We start from the raw sequence: 12,103 nt of genomic DNA, 5'->3' as shown, positions 1-12,103 counted from the left end.
CATCTGTCTCTCTGGTTTTCTGCTAAGATTCACAACATCTGGGATCTTTCTGGACTTCTGGCGAAATTTGGTGTCTTCTCCACATCTAGTCCCACACACAGCTGTACATAGTGTGACCAGTTATTCTAGTGTGCCCGGGATGAGGGGTCCTGGGAGGGGGACTTTCGGTGCTAAAACTGCAGACGCCCCAAGCAAACTGGGACAAGCTGGTCACTGCAGGTGCAGGGACGGAGCAAACCCTGCCATCCTCACCTCCCCGGGCTGAAAGTTAGAGAAAATTTGGATCCCAGAGGACATTTTCTTTAACACTGTCTAGACTCCACTCACATTGTGGGGAGCCAGACCCCCAGGCGCCTTCCCTTCCTACAGGATCCCGGGTGGGAGGGAGGTTGAGATTCACACCACTGCCCACCTCTGCTGCTGCCTCGGCCCTAGCCTCCCTGCCCATCCATGCTCCCCTGCTCCTTTCAAGTACGGAGCGTGTTCTCCCCCAACCATATACCCAGCTCTTCTAAGCCTCCCCAGATCAGCTGGGTTCTCCCATTTCTACAGCATTCTCTCCCGTCATTCTATTTCCCTCCTCCTCCACAACACTTTTGTACCAAAGCAGAGATGTCTCAGTCCATTCGGGCGGCTTTAAGAAAATACCATGGACTGTGTGGCTTAAAAGCAACAAAAATTTATTTCTTACAGATCTGGATGCTGGAAGTCCAAGATCAAGGTGACAACACTGTTGCATTCTCTAGTGAGAGCCCTCTTCCTAGTTCATAGGCTGCCCCTTCTCTCTGTCGTCTCTGGTGAAAGGGGCTAGGGAGCTGCCTGGAGCCTCTTCTATGGAATAAAATCCACAGTCTTGACCATTCCCTCCAAGGCTCCTTCCCATTTCCACAACACCCAATCCCTGCCTCCTCTCTCTCCCTCTCTCTCTCTTTCTCTCTGCACCCAGTTTTACAAACACACACACACACTCCAGTTACATCTAAGCGCAAAGACTGTGGCCCCCAGGTCCTGGCACCGAGAAGGTACTTGGTGACGTTGGATGCATGAGAGAATGAGTGAACAAATAAATGAATTGCAACAGAGTGATGTGAGTAACAGGTCTCCTCCAGGGGGTGACTTAAGGCTGAGAGACCCGCCATCTGTATCTCTGGCCTTCCCTAGACTCCCAGAGTCCCCTCCACCCAGCCAGCAGATGAAGAGAGAGAGCGAGGAGAGGGACATGGGCGTTTGCAGGGCAGCACAACACTGTCATGAATGAGACGACAGCCCACCTGACTGCAGGGAAAGCTGGGAGCCTAGGAGAACATGGAAGTGGGATGGCAGAGGCACTCCGCAGGCTCTGGTAAGGCCCTAGGGTTTCCTGTCAACACCGGACTCTCCAAAGTTCATCAAAAGCTTCTTCGATATGTCACCCGAGTGGACTGTTTTTCTTGTCTCCCCTGCCCACTCCTTTCCAGGGCTCCAGCCCATTTTCTCTGCCTCTTGACCCTTCCCCATGCAAATCTGGTCGCCTCTTTAGAATCAAGGTGGGAGGACAGGGAGGGGGCAGCAGCCTCGTTGACCTTGAGGGCAGGGCATGGCCTATGCTCCTTCTGGCCCTTTGCTCCCAATGCAGCCAAGCCAGAGGATGGGCACACGGGGAGGTTGTCTGCAGCTTCCCTCACACCGAGGTCCAGGTGTGTCTAGACCCTGTCACCAGACTGGCTGTGTCAGTGGAGATTCGGGTTTTACCTCCACAAAAACACCCATTTTCTCCAAGGCGGCCTGGGAGGTTGGCTGGCGCCCTCTCTGCGCGCCCTGACAGCCCAGCTGGTAGGGAAGTGGAGGGACTGAAATTTCACTTTCTCAGAAACAGCAGATTCAGCAACTGTGGCTGCTCCAGGAGACACAGATCTGCACCGGCTTGATTTCTCTCGGCCTTTATCGCCATACAAAGAGCAGGAGCTATTACACCCTGTCCGGCAGCCAAGGACTCACCTCGTCTGCCGCTGGTGAAATGATACCCCAGCCTCCGGAGTCGCCAGACGCCTCCGCAGCCTCACGCTCACATTGCTGGGCTCCTCACTGCCCTGCCCCAGGGAAGCTGTTCCCAGCCGGGACAGACCCTTTCCCAGAGAGCCACGTCCCTTCCAGAAACCCAGCTAGGTTTGGACCCCACAGGGAAGGCTATGACAGGGGATAACGTGTCTGGAGACTGAAACCCCACCTCCATGTTTGCCTGAGCTTTAAGAAAGGGGAAGCTTTTCCTCTGGCTCCTTCCTCTCATCTCCAGAACCCCCAGGGAGTTTGAGCAGCTGCTGAGAAGGAGGCAACTGAACAGGGTGGAAGAGAATTGCTGCCTTGGGGAGGGAGGTCCTGTCTCCAAACTTGGAATCCTTGAGCCAATGTTAAAAATGCAGGGCTCCCGCAGGAGCTGACCCAGAACCTCCCAGAAGTTCCCCTCCAAGGCCCGGTTGGGACTCTGGGCTGGATGAAAGGGGGTGGGGAATCAGGAAGATGGGCGGGGAGGAGGTGCTGCTGAATACCATCTGTCCACAGCGGGCCTCCTGCCCCCAGGACTTCACCTCAAGCTGGGGCCGGGCTCTGGTGCCTACCAGAGGCATGTGTCGTGTCCAGCTCACCTTTGCCTCCCCTCCACTCAGGTCATTCACCCTTCCCCTGGGTCCTCACCAATGTCCCCGCACAGCCTGAGGAAGGACCCTCAGCTCCCCTTGGTCTGAGACATCTTCCTTTTTATATCCCCAGGTGACGATCCACAGGATCTGCCAGCGAAACCCAGTTGCCAAGTCCTCCGGGAAGTCCTGGAGGTTTCTTCTTCCTTCATTCCTTTGACAAACCCCCCCTGAACACTCCCAAACACAGCCCCATGCCCAGCTCTGGAAGTAAAAACAGACCGCCATCCCCTCTCTGCCCTCCACACGCTCTTCCACTCACAGAGAAAGGAGATGAGCATAAAAATAATGGCAACGACGAGGTAGTGGTCAACATGTTTTGAGCCCCTACTATGAGCCAGACCCTGTTAAACAGACACTACAAGATAAAAAGAATCCCAGCCCCTGGAAGAGAAAAACAAACGGCAGCACACAATTTCTCACGCTGCTGCAACTTCCTCCCAAGAAACTCCCCATAGCAACGACCTCCTGCTCCAAACTTTGCAGGGGTTCACCTGGCGGATGAATTGAGGACATATTTTCGGATGGATGTGAGTTCGTAGCAGGTGTTGTTGGCACACGATCCATGTCTTTAAACATAGAAGATTTCTTCCTGCAAGCACTTGAGATGCTCTCCCAGAGAATCTTCTCAGGCTCCAGGAGCTGACTGAGGTCTCCGGGCCCCCGGCAGGCAGGGCAGCAGTGATGGAGGGGAGTCGGTGGCTAAATGCCCCAGCGTCCCCCCTCCCTGTGGCGGCGGGGGCCACTTGGAGGTGTGTTCCACATGGTCTTCTGGAAGGGTCGTGCCCCAGTTACCCAAAGCAGCAACTGGCTTGTTAACACACCCTGTATTGGCTTCCTGCCCTTCCCTAGCTCACTCACAACTCACAGCCAGTGCTTCTTCCCACAGTGACCCCTTGCACGGGAATCCTTCTGTCAAGAGCTGCTTTGGGACAAGCCCAGACTAACACATCATTCAAAGCCATGTCCATGGCCTGTTCCCCTCACAAGTCCCTGCTTGGACCACTCCCCACCCCCCGGAGCCCGCTGCCCTACTTGGCCACATCCTCCTCCTCAAACACACCCAGGGCACTGCTCCCACCTGGGCCCATGGCAGGGACTCAACCCAGAACCTCCATCTCACCCAGTCCCCGTGCCACACCCAAATGCTGCTCAGAGGAACTCTTTATTTCCACCAAGGCAAATTCGAGTTCTGTCTCTTCCACAAAGCCATTCCAGCCACTCCTGAAAAATGCTGAGAAATACATAATGTCTTTACTTCTGAAATCCTTTCTCAAGGAAGAGAAAAAGATGGATTCAGGAGAAGGTTAGAAGCGGCAAGAGCCAGCAAGGACTAAGTTTCAGAGAGCTAGGTGTGGTACGGGGGTGGGCGTGGGGGGAAAGGAAGAAGGAAAAATAAGAAAGAGGAAGAGGAGGGAGTGGAGAGGGAGAGGGAAAGAGAGGGAGCAGGGGAGGGGAGGGGAGAAGTCAGGGACCACTCTCAGCCTAAAATGATCGGCCGTCAGTGAAAAAATGAATGATTCTTCCTTTTTTTATTTGTAAATTTTACCTCATGTGAAACAAACCTTTCTTTGCTATTTTTCTCAGGCTTCCATAAAGGTCCATGTTAGTTGTGGATATTGACAACACCACGACCACAAAAACGGGGTCAGCTTTTTGCTCCGCCGAACCTTAAAATGGAAATTCAAGTCTCTGTTTTAACCCAGAAACAGAGGCCCCCATTTGGGTCCTTTCCAAAGCATCTAATGACTTAACTATCCCGATGGCAGAAGAGGAGACACCCTGGGCCCATGCCCACGCTTCTCAGGCCAGCACTGGCGACGCCCCTGCCCACCCAGCCCCATGGTCCCAGCCCTCGGCCACCTCGGCCCCACGCTGACAAGCCACCCTAATGGATTGACTGCGGCCTTTGCTGGAGGGGCTAAATATAAAACTTTGCTGCGCTCCTCTTGTCAAAGTTAAAAGCTTTTCATGTCTGTGTTAATGTTTTTTTTCTGTCTGCTGGCTCCAGTGACAGATGCGGCCTCTTGTGCTGAGTAACTGGAGAGTGAATGGCTGGCAGGGGCTGCGGAGGTAGGAGTAATTTATCTCAGAGAGTTTTAGCAGGATGACATGGCTGGAACAAGAGTGGGGCGAGGCTGTCACCTGATTACTAATTCCAAGATTTCTCCTGCGAGAGAAAGGAGGAGTGAGCGAAGATGAAGGGAACAAAAAGCAAATCAATAAACAGGTTAGCGTCTGCGTCATTATTAACTCTCTGTCAGCACCCCATTGAAGCGATCGCTCGAGGCGGCCTCGGATTTAATGGTCAGTGCAATAGATTTACTGTAAATGTTATCAGAGGCAGGGGCGGGGGCAGGGGGCGCGAGGAGGCCTTCATTGACAAATCATTGGATTGCGCCTGGATTCATGAAGCCATTTCTGAACGCGCATAAATAACTCAGAGCTTAGGTCCTGGTGGCAGTTCCTGCCTCTTATTTAAATACTGCCACCCTCCTTCCCCTGCATCTTTCACTTCCGGAGTGTTCCAGCAACCAGGTTTCCTCTAAATCTTCCCAAGGACCTTCGGATTTGGAAAAGGCCAGGTAGCAAGTCTGCATCAAGGCCCTCTGGGCTCCAAGGAGAGTCAGCGAGCCAGGAATGAGCCCAGACCCCAGAAAGGGTCCAAGGGTCTGGGGCTGCATTCAGGCAGGGGAGAGACCCCAGAAAGGTCAGTCCTAAAGGAAGCATTCCCTGACCTCAGGATCTAGGGTCTGAGGATGCCTTCTCGAGGTCCTTCCTGATCACTCTGCAGTCCCTGATTCCTCGGATCTTCCCACTTCCTGTGCTTACTAACAGCAAATGCTTTAGACCCCAAGGCTGGTGGGAGGAATTCTGACCAAATCCATCCATCAGAATGCAGGTAACTCTATTGCCAGGACCTGTGGCAGAACAGGAATCCAGGAGCAGGTAGAGACGGTAGCCAGAGAGCTCAGGAAGGCAGCCTGCTGTTTTCAAGAGCAGGGCCACTGTGTACAGTTGTTCAGGTTATACACTGTGCAAGTCTAGGGGTTATCATTCGTGTTACAATCTGTGTAAATGCTACTCTCTGGAGTTGTGCAGCTTGCAAGGCACATGCAGCAGTCCTAACAAAGAGGCAGCCCCACGGCGAGCAATGCAGGGTAGAGCCATCCACAGATGCGAACAATGAGAGCCTTTCCAGGAGATTCCAACTAGAATCAGAGGGGACAACTAGGCAGCCAGGCATGGGTGGTCTAAACAATTGCAAGGGTTTTAAAAGACCCTAAGAACTTGGAACACTGAGAAGAAAACTGTTTCTGCTGATACTTGGACGAGAAAAAGGCTGTGAGAACTGCCATCTCAAAGAATGCAGACTTCGCTTTCGCTACGTGGACCATATCTTTCAAACCAAACATGCATGCTCAAGATCTAGACAAGGAATTTTGTTCTACTGATGGGGACGAAAAGCTTGAATGCAAAAACGTCCTACTCTCTGGGGCATTGAGATGGTTCCTGGGTCAGAAGCAGAACAATTGCCATCTGGACATTCAAAAATAACACAAAGAGATGGAGTCAAGGAGGGGGCAAGCTCAAGACCCCCTCTATCCTTCAGATAAGGCCTGTCTTAGCTTGGGTTCCCCTAAACAGAGTCTCTAAGACAAAGACTTGGAAAAGAGGTTGTTTATCAGGGAGGGGAACCAAGAAAGCAAAAGTGAGGGAGAAAAACCCACCACTGACATATCACTGAGCAAGTTACTGCTGTGGGAAACCAGGGTGCAGTCCCACCAGGGCCTCTAGAAACCATGTGGAACATGCCTCAGAGTCACCGCACTAGAGTAAGAGCAGGTTGAGGATTGCGCCTGGGGTGTTATCTCCCCCACACTTTAAAATGGCTCCTGATGGAGGCTAAGCAGGTACCAGAGAGAACCCTCAGGCATGGAAAAAGAAAGCATAGAGCCTAAGAGACAAAGGGAACTGTCCGCAGCTGCAGGTGGCCTCTGGGAGGCCCAGGAGATACAAGGCAGGACATCAGTAGCATCTTCTCTAGGCTCTGAGCTCAGCATCTGCAAGCCGGCCTGACTGCCCACCCCCATTCTTCTCTTTTAGAAAAACCAAGTGCCTCAGAAAACCACTTCTCTGTTCAGGTGTACAGGCTGCCATCTCCCATGGAAAGAGCCAGGTGAATCGAGAATTGGAGTTGAATGTTCCCTGAGTCATTCACTAAGTTTATACCAAGGAAGATCCTTTGTCTAGGAATGCCCCACATTGGCAGGTTTGGGGACACCTGTCCTACTTTACGGGGGTACCCTGAAGGTTGTTTACCTTGGTTCAGGCATCAGTTCAAATGGAGACTGCAGCCAAGAAATCACGAGAAGGCTGACTAAGAGGAGCAATGGGAGAGTCAGGGACGATGACCCAGAGCAAAGATGTGTCGTTAGAGACCGAGGCTAAGATCGTCCGCACCCTCGTGTTCCCAATTACTAAGTACCGATGCAAAAGGTGGACAGTGAAGAGGGCTGACAGGAAAAAAAATGGACTCATTTGAAATGTGGGGCTGGAGGAAGGCCCTATGGACACCCTGGAGCATCCGAAAGATGAACAAGTAGGTCCTAGAGTAAATTAAGCCTGAAACATTGCTGGAGGCAAAAATGTCAAAACTGAAGCTGTCCTACTTCGGGCACATGATGAGAAGGCAGGTTCTTTGGCAAAGACAATAATGCTGGGGGAAACAGAAGGCAGCAGGCAGAGAGGAAGCCCAAACAGGAGATGGACTGACTCCATTTAAGAAGCCACAGGCGTGAGTCCACAGGAGCTGAGCAAGGCTGTTGAGGACAGGACACTGGGGACATCACACATTCATAGGGTCACCAGGAGTTGGAGCCCACTCGGTGGCATACGTATGACACACACACCCTGAAGGTTGATTTTTAGTTTACTCCAGGATATTCTCGATGGCTGCGGAGAGGACAAATCCCTCATTACATATGCAGAGCTCTCCCAGTGGTAACATGGTGCCGTTTTCGTTGCACAGGCACCTTGAGAGGTTAGCATCTCACTCCACATTTCCCTAATAAAGACACTGAGGTGATTTATGGCAGGGCACATCGCTGGGGCCTTTGAGCAGAAGCTGGGGGCATCCTAAAGCTGCTCCCAGGATGGAAGTCCCCTGCAGACCTGGATGCTGAAAGCCACGTCTGGAGATGGCTGTCAACCAAGATGTACCTCTCCAGGTTTTGGGGATGGTGGCTTCCCCCGGTTGCTAATCTCCAGGTGACCTCAACTCCCTGTTGAGTGTCTCACCTCACCCCACAGTGTAACCGATTCCCTAGTTAAACCCGCTAGAGGGTTTTGAACCAGAGGGTTAGAAATACCTAATGGGGTCGTTATTCCTCTGCCTGGCCCATGGCTGCCCTAAAACACTATCTAAAATATTACCGCTGCCCCAACACTCAATATCCCCTTCGCCCCTTTCTTTGTTCTCTTTAGCAATGACCACTGTCTAATATACTATATGCTTTTCTCTCGTCATCACCTCCTTCACTGAACGAGAGGCCGGAGTTTCCTCTTCTTGCTCACGCCTGTATCCCTAGTGTCTTAAACAGTCCCTGGCGCACAGAAGGTGCTCAGTAAACAACTGTCAGATAAATAAATGCAGAACCTCTGGCCACTCCGTTGCAGACCCAGACATGGGCCTGGGGTCTATGTGTGGATTCCCAGCTGCCCCTCCATCCCCAGCCTGAACCCCATGCCCAGCCCCAGTCACCCACCGTCAGTGCCCTGACTCGCCATCTGTGTGTTGGCACAGCAAGGGTGAGCGAGCAGTCACAAACCAGGCACTTGCTGGGGGACATGCAGAGGTTTCACAGGTGACACCAGTGGCCTCGGCAACCCTACACTGAAGGAAACACAGAAACGCAGAGAGCAGTGAGCCAAGGAAGGCAAATTGGAGCTGCTGGGCTCCATTTGTGTCTGTGTGTGTGTTTGTGTGGTATGTGTGACGTGTACGTCTGTTTGGCCTAACACACAGAAGTACAATCACAAGGGGACTCCACTAGGACACCCTACCCTGCTGAGGACAAAACTGGGGCCTCAAGACACCCCAAATTGTTCAGCATCCAAGGCCGTCATTCTGGGCTAAAGCCCCCAAAGGAGCTGTTCCTTGAAACAGACTACGGTAAATATACTCCTGGGGAGAGGGATGGGTCCTATAGATAGAGGGCGGTGGGGGGGTCCCTGAAAAGTGGTGGGAAGTCACACAGGGTCCTAGAAGAAGAGGGCTCTCTGGAAGAGAGGCAAGCCCAAGGAGGCCCGCGAGAGAGGCACTTCTCGGGGTTTTCCTGGGCTCAGTACACAGCCATACTTAGTTACCTACTTTTGTGCCCCCATTTAGGGGTGATTCCTTTAAGGAGCCTAGCCCTGCAGCACAGAGAGTGGGTGACACCACCCAGGTTTGCACTAGTGTGAAGAGGAAAAGAGGGGTGCCCGTGGGGACATGCAGCCTACCCACAGCCCCTCTGCTGGCCCCTGGGCCAGAGCATCCTTTGGAAGGGATGGTGTCCATGGGGTGCCAGCACCAGATGAAGAGCTGGGATGGGCGGTGAAGGAGCCATGATAAACAGACAACTTGGGCAAGACAGACTGTAGACCCAAGTCTTGGCTGGCATATGGAGGTAGGCAGTGGCCTCCCAGGGGACGGTGAACCAGACGGCAGTGCCAGAGTGTTAGACAAGGTGACCTCCCCCAGCTGGCACTGGGCTCCTTATGGGCCCATAACCCCCGCCAGCCTCCTAGCCTGAGTGGGGCAGCGACTGAGCCAGGCCATCCATGGGGGATGTGCCAAACAATTACTTTCCTTATTGAATATCTGATTAATTATTCAGGAGGCAAATCAATTATTCATATCTCATTTAAGCGAGGGGGGAAAAGCCACTGCCCCTTGACAGAAGCCGCTCAGCACCTCTGAAGGCCCTGGGGACTGAGTCATCAGCGGGAGAAATTGTCACAGCAGGAATGCAGCACTGCCACACTGCTGCAGCCACCATGGCCCTCCTCCTGCTCACACCGTCACTTGTGTGCACACACATCTGATCACAGTTTCACACAGACACACACACACACCAAGCACCCACCAGGTGCCAGCCAGGTACAATGGTAGAAACAGTGAGTGAGATGGTCCCATAAATGCATCGATATATACCTGACACTAGAAAACGAGGCCAGAAGTGTGTGATCACACTCAGGAAGAAGCCAGTTCCTCAGTCCACCAGGGTAGGTCCCAGGTCGGAAATGACACGTAAGTTAAGGTGTAACAGAGCAAGGGGGACAAGGCAGGGAAGGGCATTCCAGGCTGAAGGAACTGCAGGGAGCAAACGTGCAGAGGTGTGAAAGGACATGCACTGCTCTGGGTCCAGTCGTGATCCAGGCTGCAGAAACATGAGAGGATGGTAGATGGTGGACAGGGACAGGGCACTGAGCCTTGGAGGACCAGAGCCTTGGGTTTCTCCAGTTGAAAGGCACTGAAAGTGTGGGGGTACCCGTGGGAACACAGTTGCTGAAATGGGCGTCACACAGGGTAGAGGGCTTAGAGGCCCACTGGAGGCAAGAGAGTCCCACTACAGTCACACACACACACACACACACACACACACACACACACACACACATACACATACACACATGCGCACGCACACACACCCCGCATTCTGTCCAGGGTGCCTCTTGGCAAGGGATGCTGCCAGGTATCATCTCAGCGGCAGTCACGAATCATGAAGCTTTTGCAAGTGACAGAACCTTTGCCATTTACCCCTCCAAGGTTTCCCAGTTGAAGTGCGGTGGGTTGGGTTTGGGGTTAGGCGGCCTCTAGAAAACCTTAGACTTTCAGCACAGGGAGTGGGACTTAGAAACGCCTTTTTACAGACGGAGAGAGTGAGACCCGGAGAGGGGAGCTGACTGACCCTTGGTCACCCAGAGTCAGGACCAGAACTCAGGCCTACAGGCTGCACAGGGGTGGGGTGGTTCAGTGGCTGCCTGTCCCACCTTGACCCAGGCATTCGCAGAGCCTCTGGGTGGGGCTCTGTCCAGGTAGCTCTGCAGAAAGGTCTGAGCAGGGGGCGGGCATTGACTGCCTCTCCGTTCTGCTTGTGACCCTTCTGTCTTCCTGTTTGTCTTCCTGTTTCTTTGTCTATTGCTCATTCCTGTGACATGTGTGTGTCTTTCTCTCTCTCTCTCTTCCTCTCCCTCTGTCTTCACCCCACCAACTCACGGTGTCTGTCTCTCACCCACTCTGCCTTCCCCCCTTTCTCTCTCTCCCTTAGTCTCTTTCTCTCTCTCTTCTCCCTCCCTCTCTCTATTATTCTGTCTTTTCCTCTGTCTCTATCTACTAAAACCATCTTTGCCTCTCTGTCTTTGTCTCTATCTCATCCTCTACTTGTCTATTTCCTTCCATCTTTCTCCCTCTCTTTTCTCTCCTCTCACTTTCTTGTTTCTTCTTCTTTCTATCCATCCTGAGGCCTGTCCATCCCTGGGACCTGGCCCCTTCCTTCCCCCAGCCCCTCAGCCTGACCAGACCCCGGTACCCCACCCCCACTAATCAAATCTGCAACCTGATTCAATTACACCCAGCAAAACGCAGACGTGTAACCTTGTTAATATCACGTTTATTAGAGGGAGGGGAGGAGAAAATTAAGATAGACTTCGTGTTGCTGCTAATTAGAAAAATTGAGACTTTACATCTGCGTAGCGCTGAGCAACATGTGGTGGTAACAGATGTGGGCTCATTACACAGCTGCACGGGGTGGGGGTGGGGGGTGGAAAATGTTCCCAAGCCAGCTTCCTTCCTGAGCTGCAGCTCCCTCCACACAATGACCCCAGGCCTGATGACACCCTCAGAAGCCACAAGGCCAGGACCTGGAAAGGGAGGCAGTGAGGTCCAGCAGCTGAGAGCCCAGTCCTGGAGTCGGACCTGAATTCAAACCCAGCTCTACCACGGATCTGCTGTGTGACCCTGGGCCAGCCCTTACCCTCTCTGTGCCTTCGTTTCCTAATTTACACAAAGATACTACTGGCACCAGCCTTACAGAGCCGTGGGAGAGTAGAATGAAATAAGGCAAGTCAAATGCTGAGCACAACATCTGCATGTGGGCACATCTCCCGCGCAGGCTGCAGCAGGAGGGTCAGTTGTGCTGTCATAGCTCCACAGCATGTGGGGTGTCCAGCCGCATTCCATGCACCTCCATCACCCCTAACCCAGACAAAGGTCAATAAGAGCCAGGACTCAACCCACCAGGACGGGGGGCTTCATGGGTCTGAAATGGCCCCATCTCAGAGCTCTTCAAACTCGGATCCTGGACCTCACTTGTGAGAGAACCATGAAGGAAGGGGAGGCTGCAGTGAAACCCCTATTTCTGGGGGCCATGGAGAGAGGAGGTGTA

At 52.9% G+C, this 12,103-nt stretch overlaps 1 long non-coding RNA gene across 1 annotated transcript in view; it reads left to right on the top strand.

Annotated features, from left to right (window-relative positions):
- LOC109456658 (uncharacterized) overlaps positions 1-4,012 on the top strand; it is a 70,084-nt gene extending 66,072 nt beyond the window's left edge. Inside the window, exons 4-5 of the long non-coding RNA XR_012491478.2 lie at positions 1,162-1,342; positions 2,746-4,012. This is a non-coding gene — a long non-coding RNA (uncharacterized LOC109456658). The remainder of the gene's footprint in view (positions 1-1,161; positions 1,343-2,745) is intronic.
- Positions 4,013-12,103: the final 8,091 nt, after the last annotated feature.

The sequence above is a fragment of the Rhinolophus sinicus genome, chromosome 13 (assembly GCF_057876585.1).
Source record: "Rhinolophus sinicus isolate RSI-liver-muscle chromosome 13, RSI-T2T, whole genome shotgun sequence".
In the NCBI taxonomy this organism is placed as follows: Eukaryota; Metazoa; Chordata; class Mammalia; order Chiroptera; family Rhinolophidae; genus Rhinolophus; species Rhinolophus sinicus.
The sequence above is the reverse complement of the archived record's forward strand: the minus strand, read 5'-3'. Positions and strand labels throughout refer to the sequence as shown.